Source organism: Oryctolagus cuniculus, chromosome 1 (assembly GCF_964237555.1).
Source record: "Oryctolagus cuniculus chromosome 1, mOryCun1.1, whole genome shotgun sequence".
Classification (NCBI taxonomy): domain Eukaryota; kingdom Metazoa; phylum Chordata; class Mammalia; order Lagomorpha; family Leporidae; genus Oryctolagus; species Oryctolagus cuniculus.
The window spans coordinates 64,628,773-64,644,332 of NC_091432.1; the positions used below are offsets into that span (position 1 = coordinate 64,628,773).

The 15,560-nt window shown below is 57.5% G+C and overlaps 1 protein-coding gene across 10 annotated transcripts in view; it reads left to right on the forward strand.

Moving 5' to 3' along the window:
* Positions 1-320: 320 nt before the first annotated feature.
* P2RY6 (pyrimidinergic receptor P2Y6) overlaps positions 321-15,560 on the forward strand; it is a 28,176-nt gene continuing 12,936 nt past the window's right edge. For 7 of the 10 annotated variants that reach the window (XM_070075061.1, XM_070075080.1, XM_070075068.1 and 4 more), the window contains exons 1-4: positions 322-402; positions 6,362-6,435; positions 6,957-7,197; positions 8,562-8,675. The gene's annotated coding sequence lies outside the window, so the exon portion shown is untranslated. Of the gene's footprint in view, positions 403-6,361; positions 6,436-6,942; positions 7,198-8,561; positions 8,676-15,560 lie in introns of all 10 variants that reach the window. The other 3 variants (XM_070075087.1, XM_017344821.3, XM_070075063.1) reach the window with 3 other exon arrangements.

Below are 15,560 nucleotides of genomic sequence, written 5' to 3' on the forward strand. Positions count from 1 at the left end.
ACCTTAACCATCTTTTCCCCACCCCTGTCCCAGAAGCTAGCGGGTCAGGGGGCAGGAGAAGGAGAAATCACCATTTAATCTCCCAGTCCATTGCCAGATGCAAAAAGGGAAACTAGGGTCAGAGGATGGTAGGCATGCGAAGCGGGTTTGGGCCCCAGAGTCCCAGCCCGGGAGCTGTCCCCTGGCGCCCGGCCCCCTCCAAGCTCCATCACCTCCCCCTCGGTCTCCAGGGGCTGGCCTCCAGGGGCGGGCCTCTAGCGCAGCCGCCAAGGCGCTGGGTCATAGCCCCTCCCAGCTGCTCTTCTCTTGCAGATCCAACGCCTCCAGAGTCGCAGCCGCTATCTCACAGGCGCCTCGGTTCTCAGGTTCGCCTCCCGGAGCTGGAGCAGCGCCGCGGGACAGGTGAGGGGCGGAGCCAGAGGCGCCTCGGGTGCCCAGCGGCTCAGAGCTGCGGAACAGGGCTGCCTGCTCCAGGCTTGCTGCCCACGGGGAGGAGTTTGGGCATGTGCAAGGTGCGGGCAGGGTATGGGACTTAATACTATTTGGTTAGCGTGCACTAGGGCCAGTGGATCAGGGCGTGCGGACACCTGCTAAGTGTGACTGTGCCAGAGAGGCTGGGTTCCCCCTGTGTGTGTGCTGCATGGCAGGGGCCGGCTGCAGGTACACTCTCTCATCCTGTAGGGCTGTCTCCAGCACCCTGGAGAGCAAGAGTCCCCTGCCTGGCCCCCAAATGGAGATGGGAGGTGTGTGTGTATGTGTGTGTGTGTGTGTGTGTATTTTGGGGGTGCCTTAGTCACGGCCACAGGGCAGCTGAGCCTGGGAGGAGCCCTGACTACTGAGGAGGCTGCAAGACCACGGCGACAGCAGGGAAGGGGGTCCCCAGCAGACAGCCTCTGGGGCTGTTCAGAGGGGGTGTGTCCTCTGGGTATGATTCAGATCCCAGCCCCAGCTTTCCCCTCTCTGCACCCCAGTTTCCTTCTTTGTAAAGTGGAGGTGCTAGGGGTCTTTGCCTCATCGGGTTATGGTGAGGACGGGCTGAGTTTCTGGATATGAAGAGTTTGGCACAGCCTCCAGCACACCAAAGTCTATGACGGTAGCAGTAGCGACCCCCTTACCAGTGGGAACCCCGAGTTCTCACCAAGCCCGTGGTCCCAAGGAGCTGGGCAGGTGGCACTCAAAGCCCCACACACGGCCACAGCTGAGGGCCCCTTCCTGTCCCTAGACGGTATCATTTTTGACTTCTGTGACGTCCGACTCCTGTGTGAGGGGGGCGATGCAGGCCTGGGCTGGAGCGTGGGAGAGGCAGGGGAGAAACACAGGGGCAGCCACGGGGCTGCAGACAGCCCCTCTGTCCTGACAGACGCTGGAGGAGCAGGCGGATGTGGGCCTGTGTGCTGGAGCGTGCGTGTGTGTGTGCACGGTGTGTGTGCCCTGCAGCATGTGTGTGTGCACTGCAGCATGTGTGTGTGTGTGTGTGTGCGTCTGTCTGTCTGTCTGTTGGGGGTGTTTGGAAGCTCTGTCTGGTATGAGGGAAGCCAAGACGGACAGGATCAGTGGTCACGGCTGCAGGGCAGGCCCTGCAGGCTGGAAGGGAGGCTGTGAGGTCAGAGTTGAGCCCTTGGCAGAGTCAGAGCCTGCGTTCTTGGTGACTTCATCGGGGTGGTTTAGAGAAGGTGCCCGGAGGCGCTGGAGGACGAGGGGACATAAAAGGCAGTGTCGTGAGCTGTGGGAACGTATTTGGGGAGGGCACCTAAATATATCCCCTGCGGTGGCGGGTGCCTCGATGGACCAGTGGGAGCCTGGGGCTGGGGCAGGGCCGACCAAGGTCTCCATTCTGCTGCTCCAGAGGCCTTGGGGCTGTCCCCAGGGCCCTAAGGAGAGGGTGCTGCTGGGCAGTGGGGCCCGGCCAGGGTCAGACCTCTCCAGCTCTCTCCAGCTCTCCCCTCAGCGGTGCGGGAGGTGGGGTGGAGGGACACTGGCATCGCTTCTGGCCCCAATTTCCCTTCATCCAGCAGGCTATCATTGTTTATTATTCCACAGTCCTAGCCCTAAGCGTCTCTTCTTAATCAAACATTCCAAAGTTCAGCTCTCTCATTCCAGCTCTAACCTCCCCTCATTCCAGCGCCAGTGCGCCAAGGATGCCGGCCCTGGCTCTGACGCTGGGACGTTTGCAGACCCATCCACCGCCAGCAAAGACACCCAGGTCACTTGGGCAGAACTCCGCACTTGGGAGGAGCCCCAGGGAGGTCCCCTCCCCACGCCAGGGGCCAACGCAGGGGGAAGGAAGGACCCCGTAAAATGTCCCTGTGCTCTCTGGGGTGGGTGGCAGTGAACCCAGAAACCCCTGCTCCTCGGGACAGCAGTGGTGTTATGGGTAAAACGGGCAAACAAAGGCGACCTCAGTTCTTGTCGCACGTGAAAGAAGAATTTCCATGAGGACAAGGCGGTGAGCAAAGCAAGGTGCCAGGAGGCCGCAGTGGCCAGGAGGGAGCTCCGGTGGGAGTGGAGTCTTTTAAGCACAGTTTGGGGAGCAATCAGAGGGTGGGGACAAAGGCAGGATCTGCATCCCATCCATCCTGTCCAGCTTGTTCAGGAGAGAACCAAAAGCCATCAGGAAGATGTGATTGGTAAGTTCTCCTTCCTAGTCTCACGAAGAACCAACCTCAGAAGGGTGGGGCCGCTACTTCCTTGCTATTCTCTGATGAAACTGGAAACTCAGGAGTGAGATTCGGCTCTTTGATGTTGCTAAAGGCAGCTTTTGGGGCAAGGCGAGCATTTTGCACCCTTTTAAAGAGACTTCCCCTTTCAGGTCCCACCAGGGCCCACTACTGCCTCACAGGGTGCTCAGGGCCCTCGGGGGAGGGAGGTTCAGATTCGGGTTGCAGGTGCCCCGTAGGGCAAGGAAATCACAGGGTCATGGTGCCTGGAAGGGCCACTGCGAGGCAGAAGGGAAAGAACAAGGAACAGGGCCAAAGGGACCCCACAGGTGAACTCCTCAGCCAGAGGGAGAAAAGCCCTTCCTTGCCACCACCCCATCTCAACAGCCACCCTCGGGCTGCAGAGATGAACTTTCACCTCTGCAGAATCCCTCGGCCCTTGGGTGCTCAGCTGCCTGTGACCAAGCCAAAGGCCATCAGGATCTTTCTCCCAAAACACAAGTGCTGAGGCCCTCCAAGGCTCCCACCGCCCACAGCACAAAGACGTGCAGAAGCTCGGCCACAACCAGGTTTTAAGACGGTCTTAAGACATTCTTAGGCTCAAGGTCAAAAACTCTGGCCTCCACCTTATCCCAATAGCCTCTGCAGATGGTGTGTTGTTTGCAGGGTTGGGGGGCAGGGGTTGATAAAGGGCGGCTCTGAGAGGTCACAGCCCTTTCCTTGTCCTGTGCCCTGGGATGGACTCCCTGTCTGGAGCGGGGCCCCTGGAATGCCAAGGCCATGGCTTTTTCACAGCTGGGTCTCCAGCGCAGCTTGGGGTCTGAACACAGTTGGTGCTGAATGTGCTACTGAATCGGGGTGGGCACACCCCAGCATGGCTCCCAGGACTCCACGCAGGATTCTCCCCGTGGCTGGGTCTGTTCCCCCAGGCTGAACACTCGGTCTCATCTACCGTGGAGGGAGAGCCTTTCCCAGCTTGGCCTGTGGGAAGCCCAGTCGCCACCTTAGGCTAGGTTTCCACGCCACCTCTGTTAGGACCGAGTGGCATGTGTGACTGTCGTCTGAGCTGCTGCCAGCCCTTTCTGGACGGAGTGGCCAGCTCCCACGCAGCAATGCTCCAACGTGACGGCTCCTAGAGTCTTCTGAGAAGTGCCATGGGCTCCTTGGGTTTTTTGCTTTTCTTTCTTGCCTGTTGTACCGTCTCCTGTGCAGGTACAGACACTGAATGGGGCAGTGCATTGGTGTGGATTTTGCGTTCCAATCCTGGCTCTGCTCCTATGAGCCTGAGAGCCTTGGACAGGTTGCTTAGCTGCTCAGTGCCTCATTTTGCCATCTGTGATATGGGGATTACAATAGCAGCCGGCCCATGTGGTGTGCAAGGCTTACATAAGCAAAGGGGGCGGGGCCTCCGGCTGCAGTTCTAACAAGCTTCAGTGGTGCCAGAGCTCCAGGTGCACAGTCAATACCAGTCTGCGCTGCCGCTGGGGACTCACATTGGGCTGTGCCGGGGAGGTGCTGGGGGAGTGGAGAAGCCTGGGACCGAGGCCCCCTCTCAGTCCTGACGCTCTAAGGAAGCCGGACTTTGAGCCGAGCGGAGGACCAGAATCATAACTCTGCTCACCATGATGTCATCAGCACCCAGAAGAGCACACAGGGGTGGGGGTCTGGCACATTGGCGAGAGTGCTGCTTGGGATACCTGCTTCCCACGTCAGCGTGCCTGGGTGGGAGTCCCAGCTCCACTTCTGGTTCTAGCTTCTCTGGGAGGCAGCAGGAGATGGCTCAAGTGCTTGGCTCCCTGCTACCCACATGGGAGACCTGGGTTGAGTTCTCAGCTCCTGGCCAAAGCTTGGCCCGGTATCTGCTATTGTGGGCATTCAGGGAACGAACCAGCGGATAGAAGATCTCTGTCAGCCTTTCTGTGTGTGTGTGTGTGTGTTTCTTTGGCCTTCAAACAAATAAAATAAAGCTTTTTTGTTGAAAGAAGAGATCAATAAGTATAGAGTGATCAGCCTGAAACCTCACTGTGAACCAGCAACAAACAGGACAGGCAGCTGTCTGGGCAAGGCAGGGGCCGCCCTCCCGAGGGGCTTTTGCCTGCTTTCTCTGAGCATTCTGGCCAGGGCTGGCATGGGCTGGGTGCAGGGAGTAAGCCGGACAAACCATCTGCGTCCATGGGAAGACTCCTTAGTCTCTGGGAGGGAGCAGAGGATGCCCTGGGCTTCCGAGGACTCGGCTCTGCCCCTTCCATCTCCTCCCTGCTCCTGAAAGTTCCTTGTGTGTCCTTAGCTGCTGAGCTAAGTGAGGGCCTTGCAGGCACTGGGCCACACATGCGTGCATGCACATGTGGCTGCGTGCGTGCATGCTGTGGGCTCGGTACACGTGGACATGCACGTGTGAGGGCCTGTGTGCGTGCCAGGGAGCTGCATGGGTCTGGGTGAGCTGGCACACAGCCATGCTGGCTTGTACCATGCACATGTGTGCCTTCCCCTGCACAACAGGAGACCCCAGACTCTGGTCAGCATGAGGGGCTTGGGTTGCAGAGAAGGAAAGCTGAGGCTCAGCAAAAGGCCCAGCCTGCCCTGAGACCACGGAACTCCTCGGAGCCCATGGGGGTTCCCTTCAGGGTGGGATCAGAACCATGCACAGTAAGTGTCATCTCACAGAGTGGGGCCAGGCAGCTCCCGCTGCAGACAGAGCTGAGGGTAGCCAGGCTTCAGTGGGCAGTGGCCTTGGGTGTCCGTGATGTTCTCCCATCCATTCTGCCTGCCAGAGGCTCATCTCAGGGCTCTGAGTTACACAGCAAGAGGGAGAGACAGAGAGGTCCTCCATCTGCTGGTTCACTGCCCAAATGACTGCAACTACCGGAGCTGGGCCAACCCGGAGCCAGGAGCCGCCGCGGCCGGCGCGCTGCGGCCGGCACACCGCGCTGATCCGATGGCAGGAGCCAGGAGCCAGGTGCTTTTCCTGGTCTCCCATGGGGTGCAGGGCCCAAGCACCTGGGCCATCCTCCACTGCACTCCCTGGCCACAGCAGAGAGCTGGCCTGGAAGAGGGGCAACCAGGACAGAATCCTGCGCCCCAACCGGGACTAGAACCCAGTGTGCCGGCGCCGCTAGGCGGAGGATTAGCCTAGTGAGCCGTGGCGCCAGCCGCCAGGAGCTTCTTCTGGGACTCCCACATGGGTGCAGGGGCCCAAGGACTTGGGCCATCTTCTACTGCTTTCGCAGGCCATAGCAGAGAGCTGGATCGGAAGTGGAGCAGCCAGGACTCGAACCGGTGCCCCAGGCATGGCTCTATTCCATAGCTGGAACACCAAGGTCTGTCTTCCTCAGGAAAGAGTGGGACACCCAAAGGAGCGGCCAGCGCTGAGCTGCGAGGCCAGCCCAGGAGGGCTGCAGGGGAGCCTGAGACTGAGCCAGCCGTGGTTGCCAGGCGGGGCCTCGGGAGGCGGGCTCTGAGGTCAGCCTGGCCCCTTTGTGCTGAGCATCGTCCCACAAGGACACACGGGGTATAACCTGTAAAGCGTGGAGGGGGGATCCTGCTGGTGACTGAGGCAGGAGGGTGACCTTGAGGGGCCCCGGAAGTGGGGCTTGACCACGCCACCCCTGTCCCCAGGAACCACACCCAGGGCTGAGCTGGGAGCTGAAGTTAATCCTCTAAGCCTTCCTCCTCCTTCTCCTCTTACATAACTGCTTTTGTTCCAGGGGAAAATCAAGAGCGCGCAGCACCCAGGAACCCTACAAATCTCCCAGGGCACCTGGGCCAGCTGGGGATTGAGGTGAGAATCGCAGCCTGGGGGTCCGCAGGGCTCCCCTGGGGTGGCATATATGCAGCACGGGCAGATGCACGAGAGGACAAACACGCACTCTGGGGCCGCTCACCCAGGCATATGTGTGTGCGTCCATACGTGGGGACTTCCGTTTTTGGGCAAATGTAATTAAAGGTGGGGTTGCTGTTGTTGCACAGGGGGTCAAGCCGCTGCCTGTGACGCCAGCATCCCCTATCAGAGAGCAGGTTAAGTCCTGGCTGCTCTGCTTCCAGTCCAGCTCCCTGCTGATGGCCTGGGAAAGCAGCAGAGGAGGGCCCAAGTGCTTGGGCCCCTGCACCCATGTGGGAGACACAGATGGAGCTCCTGGATCCTGGCTTCAGCCTGGCCCAGCCTGGTGGCCATGTGGGGAGTGAACCAGCGGTTCCTTCTCCTTGCAGTCCCTCCCTCCTGGCCGCTCCCCACAAGAACAGAGGAGGGGGCTGCCTCTTCTGAGGACGGGCTCTGTGGAATTTCCAGTTATTTCCCACCAGGGTCAAGGGCCTGCCCTGGGGGGCTTCTCAGATGCGTGGAGAGCAGCGCGTTCCGGGACGCCCGAGGAGCACACAGCCTCCTGCCAGCATCTTGCCATTCCTCGTGACAGCGCAGGGATGCAGGTGCCTTCGCTTCCCCCCGGGTGCCAGAGCAGAGGGCTGAGGTCCAGAGAGGACTCACGGGAAGCTGAGGCCGAGTCGGGGCTATGGCAAAACCACTTTCAGCCTCCTGGGACTTCAGGTAGGAAAGCTCTCGGCGTCAGAGCTGCGGGATCGGGCAGGCTGGGACTGCCGGCGGGACCCACACAAGCCCACCCCTCACAGGCACGGGCACCCGTCACAGGCACGGGCACCCCTCACAGGCACGGGCACCCCTCACAGGCCGGCGCTCTGTGAGGAAGCTCAGCCCCGAACCTCCCTTTGTGCGTGTGCTGGAGGAGGGGCAGAGGCCGGGGCAAGGACAGCCCTGCCTTGCTGTGTGGCCCAGGCCAGCTCCTGTGCCTCTCTGGGCCCAGTGCCCTCCTCTCCTCTGTGGGGTCCTGGAGTGGGTGGGCTGGGGGATGTGCTCCTGCCCCCAGCCTGCAGAGGAGAGGCAGGCTCTGGAGGCCAGCCAGAGCCCAGGCAGTGCCCAAGGAGCCCTGGCCCACTGCTGAGATCCAGCCAAGGCTGGGTCTGGCACAGGGTAGGGGCGCAGAGCCGGAGCAGGGTCTCCTCCAGAGAGGAGGGAGGTGGTGTTGAGAAAAGGAGAGGTTGCAGACTGAGTGGGCGCCCGCCCAGGAAACGCGAGCGCAGTGGCAGCCGGGCAGCTGCCGTCCCTTACCCTCCTGATCACTCCCAGATGCCAGCATTCATTCCTCACTGAGTAAACCCCGTGGCCTTGCGAGAAAGGCGCCTGAAGGGCCAGCCTTTGTTGTGAGACCCCAAGTGCTTCCAGTGTTATCTCAGCTAAGCAGGTGCACCAAAAGTACCTGTAAAGAGGAGGAGGAGGAGGAGCAGGAGGAAGAGAGGGGGATGAACCCTCAGATAGAGGGAGAGGGGCTGCGCCACCCTGATTCCCTTTTCTCCTCAAGCCCAAGCTCAAAGGTGGATTGGAGCTGGGAAGGGGGGTGGTGCCTGGGACTCAGCCTCTCCCCAGCGCATCCTCAGTCTGAGGAGCCCTCTGCAGTCCAGGGGTGAGGGGTCTGGCCCCTTGGCATTGGAGCCACAGACCACAGAGCTGTTGATCTGGGGTCCCAGCCTCTCGGCATGGCCCCTCCAGGCACTGCTGAGAACACCAGCCTCATTGTTCCTGGCGGCAGCCCTGAGCAGGAGCAGGGCTTAGCAGTGGCTGGGTAGGGGAGGGAGGAGGGCAGGAGCAGCCCTGGGCTCCGTCCCTCCTGTGCTGAGCCCTGTCCCCCCACGTTGTCCCACTCCACCCCGCCCCTGCCGCCAGTGAGGCCCATTCCCCGGGGCACCAGGCTGCTGGCTCCAGCTGGGCAGTGTTGAGCCAGCCCCGGGGTCAGGGGCTGCAGCCGGAAGGCTCCGGATTGGGCCGCAGCTGTGCCATGTGCCAGCTCCACGCCTCACTGTTACTTCCCTTCCTCTCTGTCTTGGTTTCCTCATCAGCTGCCTCCCTGGACTTCTGCTGTGACAGACGCTGACTCGCAGCAGGGCCACCCGAGCAGGGGACCTGGCTCCTGTCTTCGGGGACCAGCAGGCGGACAGCTCGCTGACTCCCCGGTGAGTTTTCCGGGTCAAGGCCTTGGGTGTAGCTGGCTCCTCCAGGAACTCCTTGCAGGCGTGCGGACCCAGTGCTGGGTCCTCTTTGCTCCCCTTACATGGTTATGCCTGCAGGCCAGCAGGAGAAGATGTGGGAGGGTGGAAGGGTGGAGGCAGGGTTTGAGTCCTGAATGGCACAGGACAGTTTACCTCTCTGGGTCTCAGTTTCTTTTTCTGTAAAATGGGAGTAGCAATGATCTCCCCCTGAGTTTTTTTTTTTTTTTTAAAGATTTATTTATTTATTTGAACCTCAGAGTTACAGAGAAGGAGAAGCAGAGGCATAGACAGAGAGAGCTCTTCCATCTACTGGTTCACTCCCCAAATGGCCACAAAGGCCAGGGCTGGGCCAGGCTGAAGCCAGGAGCCAGGAGCTTCATCCAGGTCTCCCAAGTGGGTACAGGGGCCCAAGTACTTGGGGCATTTTTCACTGCTTTTCCAGGCACATTAGCAGGGAGCTGGCTCGGAAGTGGAGCAGCTGGGGCTCCAATGTATAGGCCCTCCCCCCACCCCATGGAGGATTTGAAACTGTAGAGTGAAGCCTGCTGGGGAGGACCCTCAGAGAGGAGGCTGGACCCTGCCCTCAGAACACCCTGGGCTCTCGGGGGAGGCACTGGCAGGAAGTATTCCATGACCATATGGGAGGCCATAGAGGACACCTAGGGGCGCCTCCTGCTGCCCTCCCAGCTGAACTGCTAGACAGATGCCCTTGTGGTCCGTGGGGCAATTGAGTCCCTGGGTGCACATGGGGCTTGTTAAGGGGAGAAAAAGCCGGGGCAGTTGTGTGTGCAGCAGAGCTAGGCTAACCCCTTCCGGAGTGTCCATTGCCATTCAACTCCACGCCGTGGGGCAAACAGGCACTCAGCCATGTGCTCATCCTGAGCTCTGGAAGATCTTTGGGACTCACATCTCCTGCCAGCTCTATGCTGTTCCAGGGACAGTCCCTCTAGGCTTCGGGATCAAATGAGAAGGCACTTTGCCAACCACAAAGGGCTGTGCCTCAGATGGTGCCTGTGTGTACAAGCCCTGGGTATGAGTGTGAGTGTGTGTGTGCACGCCCTGTGTGTGTGTGGAGCATGTGCCTGTGTGTGCAAACCCTGGGATGTGTGATTATGAATGTGAGTGTGTGTGTGCCTGTGTGTGAGGGTGCAAGGTGCATGTGCCTGTGTGTGCAAGCCCCTGGGTGTGTGTGTGTGAGTGTGTACAAACCCCTGGGTATGTGTGTAAGTGTGTGTGTGTGTGTCTGTGGTATGTGTGCCTGTGCACATTTCAGGCCTGCTGGGTGGGGGCAACTCCACACCATCCAGGAGTCCCTGTTGGTCTGGGGCTCCTCACCTTGAAAATTCTTGGCAATCTTTTTCTTTTTTTTTTTTCCATTTCCTCACTTTCTGTTAGTTTCCCAGAAAGGGAGGGGGCCATATGTCCGGAAACTTAGCACTTATCTCTGTGCCTGCCCCTTGCCTCATCCTGTGCCTGTCCCTGGAGTCCCAGCATGGCCCAGGCTGCAGAGCCAGAAGCTTACCCGGCTCTACCGGGCAGCCCACCCACTCACCCATCCTCTCTCCCTCCATAGCCAGACTCTGGTTACTTTCATATCATGTAAGACGTCAGAGTGCCCCTGGCTCTTTGAATCAGTTTCATTTTATAGTAACTCCAAACCCACATTTTTTTTTTAAGATTTAGTTATTTATTTGAAAGTCAGAGTTAGAGTGATAGAGGGGGAGACAGAGAGAGAGAAGAGAGATCTTCTGTCTGCTGGTTCACTCCCCACATGGCCACAATGACCAGGGTTGGGCTGATCCGAAGCCAAGAGCCAGGAGCTTCTTCCTGGTCTCCCACGTGGGTGCAGGGGCCCAAGCACTTGGCCACCTTCTACTGCTTTCCCAGGATATTAACAAGGAGCTGGATCAGAAGTGGAGGATCTGAAACTCGAACCAGCACCCACATGGGATGCCGGCACTGCAGGTGGTGATTTAACTCTGTACCGCAGCACTGGCCTCTCTAAACCACCCTTGACTGTTGTGGCCTGCCTGCTGAGCACGTGCAAGAATGAATAAATCAGCTGAGCTGAAAGTGGAAGGCAAGGCGGGTAACGCCTGTGGTTGACTGTGGCTGACTGAGCCCCTAGGGCCTGCCGAGTGCTTCACGGGAAGGTGAAAGCTGTCAGCTCCCAGAGTGGAAGCATCCCAGCAGGGTAGCAGCCGGGATTGTAATCTGCAGGCTGCAGGCCCAGCACTCTGAGCCTGCACCTTCCTGCTTCCCTAGAGGAGGGGCGAGTTGGTGGCGCACGAACCAGCAGAGGACCAGGGCCCAGTCACAACCCTGGGGAAGCTGGGTCCCCGGGGCCTGCTGTGTGTCCCTTCCCTCCCCGTCCTGCCCCGGGGCCATTTCCCCATTTGTCTCTGAAGGGGGTTTCTATTTCAGCCTGGGGTGAGGCCCTGGCAACTCAGGCCCGGCTCTTCCCCCTCGGGCAGAGCCCATGCGAGATGCAGCTGTGGGTCTGCGGAGGTGGCTGAGGCTGGGTCAGTGGCCTCTGTGCCTGGCCCTGTGCTGGGCAGCAGGGCTCCAGGGACTAGCAGGTCCCACCCCACCCTCCGGGAGTCACAGGCTGGGTCCTGCGGAGCCGGGGGAGTGGGCCTGCAGTAGCTAAGCCAGAGCTAACATTCTGACTCAGCCTGAATCCTGGTGTGGTGATGTTTTCCTGGTCTGGGCTGGGGTGGGGCTGTTTTGGGGCCCCAGGGAGCAAATCTGAGCTCAAAGTGAGGGCTGAGAACCAGCCATTCAGTTCAGCCCGCGGTTCCCAGCACCTGTGCCTTCTCTTGGGGGGCGAGCCTGTGGCCAGGGCAGATTGCACAGGGGCAGGAAGTCAGAGCTGGGTTTGGATCCAGGCTCCCACGATTGCTGGCTGTGTGATCTCAGACAAGCTGTTCAACCTCTTGGAACCTCTGCTCCCCCAACTGTAGAGCGGGAGAGTAGAAGCTCGGGGCTGGCTCTTGGGATGTATAAGCTAAGATGGAGCACATAACGTCGCCCTTGAAGTCCTAGGGCGCCTTAGTTCACCTCCCTCCCAGCCCTGAGAACCCTTCATGGGAGGGAGGAGACTCCTTGGGAGCTGCTAGTCTGGTGGTTGAGGTACTGACTCCTGTCCTTCAGGGTCGCTGGGGCTTGGTACTATGACTCACTTCTTGCGCCCTCACGTGTCCCCCCCGAGGTCCTAAGGACGCACACCTCCAAGTCGTGGAGGAGAAACATGCACTCTGTGAAAAGCCGCAGACAAGAGACTGAAATGACAGTCTCCCTGCTCGGGCTCCCGAGTGGACGGGAGCCCCCCCCCCGCTGACCCTCGGCTCCACTGCCAGGCCCACACTGGGCCTTCAGAACAGGTTTATTATCCGGTAAGGGCAACAACCAGAAAGGCTGCTACTACCCTACCTCATGCTTTGTAAATGGGGAAACAGTGTTGGAGAGCGTGCTCCCCACCAACCGGGTAACAGAGCAGAGGGAAGATCCAAACACAGGATTTCTGTCCCCAAAACCCACCACTCTCCCGCTGTATGGGGTCGGGTGCTTACTCTGCAAAAGAGGGCGGGCCACAGAGCAGAAATATGGAAAACAGTAAAAAGGGACAGTTAGGGAAGTGCAAGTGAAAACCAGGATCCGGCACCACTTCCCACCAAAAAGACGCAGTAAGTGCTGGCTGTGGAGAAGCTGGAGCTCTCATGTAGAATGGCAGTCCTCCTGAGGCACAGCCGGCTGCGCCCCAAACCCTGAAACAGAGTCTGAGCGAGGCCCTGGTGGTTCCACTCCCGGGTATTTGCCCAAGAAACTAATCACGCACTCACCAAGAAGGTGTATGCAAATGTTCCCAGCACTGTTGTTCATAATAGCCCCAAAGGAGAAACAGTCCAGTGCTTGCCCATTGATAAGTGGACAAACAAAATTGGAACGTCCATACAGTGGAGCGTTATTGAATGATGGAAACGAAGTTCCGGGGCAGGCATTGTGGCACAGCCAGTGAAGCTGCTGCTTGCGAGGCCTGCACCCATATCAGAATGCCTGGCACCAAGTTCCACCTTTGCTTCCGATCCAGCTCCCTGCTAATGCCTCTGGAGGCAGGAAAAATGGCTCAAGTCCTCGGGTTCCTGTACCCCATGGGTCAGATCTGTGTGGCTTCCTGGGATCCTGATTTTTGGCCTGACCCAGTTGTTACAGGCATTTGGGGAGTGAATCAGCAGATGGAAGATCTCTCTGTCTCTTTCTCTCTGTATCACTCTGCCTTTCAAATAAGTAAATCTTCAAACATGAAATGAAATTCTGACCCCACTTGATGGGGTTTGGTTATCAGCTTGAGTGTCTCCCAGAGGCCCATGTGTTAGAGGTTTGATCTCAAAGGCTTATGTTGGTGGTACTGAGAGCAGAAACTTAACCCAAGCCTTGTGTTGGCAGCTGGGGCCTCCATGAGGTGATCAGATTGGCTTAGGTGGGTGTGGTGGAGCCCCATCATGGCATCCTGGTGGCTTCATCAGGAGAGACACACTCTGTGTATCTTGGCACTCTGCCACCAAGAATGACGTCACCAGATGCTGAAGCAAAGGGGCTGTTTGATCTTGAACTGTGAACTTGCAAAACCTTAAGCTGAGTTAAGCCTCCTTCCCTCAAAGGAGCCTGTCTTAGGTATTTCTATATTACAGTGAGGAAAAGCTAATACAGTGATAGTGTTACAACACAGGTAAATTTTTTTTTTTTACAAATTATTTTATTTATTTGAAAGACAGAGTTACAGAGAGAGGTCGAGCCAGAGAGAGAGGTCTTCCATTCCGCTGGTTCACTCCCCAAATGACTGCAACAGCCAGAGCTGAGCTGATCCAAAGCCAGAAGCCAGGAGCTTCTTCCGGGTATCCCATGCAGGTGCAGGGGCCCGAGGAGTTGGGTCATCTTCCACTGCTTTCCCAGGCCATAGCAGAGAGCTGGATGGGAAGATGAGCAGCTGAGACACAAACCCTTGCCCATACGGGATGTCGGTGCTGTAGGCTGGGGCTTTAACCCTCTATGCCACTGCGCCAGCCCCAACACAGGTAAATCTTAAAGATGCTATGCTGAGTGAAGTAAGCCAGACACAAAAAGGTAAATGCAGTATTACATGGTCCCATTTACATGAAATACCCAGAATTGGCAGATGCTTTAATACAAAAAGGAGATAATCATTTTCAGGGACATGGGGAGAGGAATGAGGAGTAACTGAATGGGCACAGGGTTTCTTCTTGTGGTTTTACAAAGTTCTGAAATTAGACAGTAATGATGGCTGCACAATCTCATAACTGCTAAATACTACTGATTGTACACTTTGAAATGTTGAACTTTTTTAAAGATTTACTTATTTATTTGAAAGGCAGAGTGGGAGAGAGAGAGAGAGAATATCTTTCACCTGCTGGTTCACTCCCCAAGTGGCTGCAAAGGCCAGGTGGAGCCAGGAGCCAGAACTCCGTCCGTGTCTCCCAGGTGGGTGACAGGGGCACAAGCACTTGGGCCATCTGCTGCTGCTTTCCCAAATGCATTAGCAGAGAGCTGGGTCAGAAGCAAAGCAGCCAAGACTTGAACCATTGCTCTGAAACGGCATGCTGGTATTGCAAAGAGTGGCTTAACTTGCTGTGCCACACTGTGGGCCCCAGTACAATAATTATCCAGCTTTGGAAAGGAAAGAACTTCGGCTACATGCAACAACATAAATGAGTCTTGAAAACACCATGCAAGGGGCTGGTGTTGTGATGCAGCAGGTTCTGCTACTTGTGATGCCAGCATCTGATGTCGGAGTGCTGTTTGGAGTCCCGGCTCCTCTGCTTATGATCCAGTTCCCTGCTGTTGTGCCTGGGAGGGCAACAGATGACAGTTGAAGTGTGTAGTCCCCTGCCACCCACGTGGGAGACCTGGGTAGAGTTCCTGGCTCTTAGCATCACCCCAGCCCAGATCTGGTGTTGTGACCATTTGGAAAATGAGCCAGCTGATAGTTGATTTCTCTCCTTCTCTCTACCTCTCCCCCCACCCTGTTCTGCCTTTCATGTAAATAAGTCTTTAATAAAAAAAAATGGGGGGTGATGCTGTGGCACACTGGGTTAAGCTGCCAGCTGCAGTGCCGGCATCCCATATGGATGCTGGTTTGAGTCCTGGCTGCTCCACTTCCAATCCAGCTCTCTGCTATGGCCTGGGAAAGCAGAAGATGGCCCATGTCCTTGGAAGACCTTTCTCTCTCTGCCTCTCTGAAACTCTTTCAAATAAATAAATAAATCTTTTTAAAAAATAAAGAGAACACTATGCCAAGTGAAATACGGAGATGCAAAAGGACCAATACTGTAAGAGTGCACTGGTAACTCATGGGGGAGGAGGCAGTGTGGTGGGTACCAGAGGCTGGGAGGAGGGGCGTGGGTGGTCATGATTTGATGGGTGCAGAGTTTTGAAGGATGATGAAAGTTATAGAAACAGAGGGTGGTGACATCTAACAACAACGTGTGTGTGCTTAATACCCTGACTTGCACTCCTGAAAAAGGGTTAAAGGGATACATTTTGCTGTGTTTCGCCACGATAAACAACAAACAGATACCAGTGTGGCCCAGCACACCTGTGTCCTGGGGAACAGCTCTCCATGGGCCTTGGGTCTCTGCATGTCTTGTGAGCAGCACAGACTGCCCCTGTTCCAGACTGTGTCTCCAAGGTGTAACCATAGTGTAACAACAGTGCGTCCCTCCGGGGCACAGAGCAGAACAGTTGACTGCGTCTGGTATGACCGAGGCACAGTCTTCCTCTGTGGCAAAGGGCAGGCAGGCTCACTGCCTGCTATAAAACAGTCAGGTGCCC